Below are 1,407 nucleotides of genomic sequence, written 5' to 3'. Positions count from 1 at the left end.
CAGGCTACTCTGCCCTGAACAAGAGCGTGCCGTCCACTGCGATAACCTGCGAAAATGAAGATAGTGAACTGCAGATTTCCACATTTAAAAATGATTAAACTCAAATGTCAACGCCCTTAAACCAGTGGTCGGCATCTTTTTGCTTCATTTTCAGGTATGGTCAGGCTCCACCCGACTTAATTTTTTCTTCTACTTTTCGGTCTATTCGTGTACCTTAATGTGAGTGAGCTTACTCCAGCAAGGGTCTTTTGTCTACAGTCATGTCAAAGTAAGGAAATTTTAAAACTTTAAATTTTTTAATTAGCGATTTGAAAATAGCATTATCAGCATCTACGAATTTTTCCGATTCCAATGATATATTTCTTGCCTAGAAAAGTTAAAAATTTGAAGGAGTTTATAATCAAGAAACATCAGATTGACAGTCAATTTAATACTAAATAATTCTCAAATTTTCAACCTTTATAGACAAATTACATGTCTTTGGAATCGGAACAATACGTATATGCCAAATATATTACTTTTAAGTCACTCATCGCAAAATTACAAATTTTTTAATCTCACATTTTTTCCCATTTTATAACAAAGGACCCCTGAGGAAAGGGATGATCTGGCCAAGCACGCATGTATTGCCCTGAGAGTAGGTCACAGGGCAGCCAGGGCAGGCTACCCTGCCCAGGGCAAGAGCGTGCCGACCACTGCGCTTAAACAAGATTTTAGCACACCAAAGATTTAATTATAAGTATAGCTTGGTCCTCAACCAGAATAACTACCTGAAAGGTAAAAATTCGTAAGTGGATCATAAAATAGGAAGGCCGTTCTTGTAGGATGTAGGGCGTAGGGCGTAGACTAAAGGCTAAACTCTAAATACTAAGGTGGTGTTAGAATGCATTGGAAATTTGTCTAGAATATGAAAAATTTCATGTCTAGAATATGAAAAATGTAAAAAAAAGTAAGGATTTTCGGCTACATTTAAGAACAGTCAAGTTTAGAGAATATTTCTTATACAAGGGGCGATAGGAAAAATTTGAAAAAATCCATGAGTATCGGGAAAACTGTTGTAAACCAGTTGCAGTTGAGAAATTTTAAAAATAATAAAAATTGTTGATTAAAAGTACAAAAATGTGCAACTATATTATCCTCAGTTCTAATACAGATATTAAAGCGATTCAAACTGCAAACTGTAATAAATAGGCTCTGTATTTATTTTCAATCGCCCGTGAGGATGTGTTAGTCTTATTTTTTGTGAAAATCGCTAAATTTTTAGACATTTTTTTTGTTGGAAAACAAGTGGCAGAAAGCAGGGGTGATCAGTTTTTTTTACTGCCGACCGCTGGTCCCTTTCTTCGACCCGTAGCCAGGTGCCATCCAAGCATTCAGAACTAGGGGCCGAAGAATGGCACCAGCGGT

The sequence above is a fragment of the Belonocnema kinseyi genome, chromosome 10 (genome assembly GCF_010883055.1).
Source record: "Belonocnema kinseyi isolate 2016_QV_RU_SX_M_011 chromosome 10, B_treatae_v1, whole genome shotgun sequence".
NCBI lineage: Eukaryota > Metazoa > Arthropoda > Insecta > Hymenoptera > Cynipidae > Belonocnema > Belonocnema kinseyi.
The sequence above is the reverse complement of the archived record's forward strand: the minus strand, read 5'-3'. Positions refer to the sequence as shown.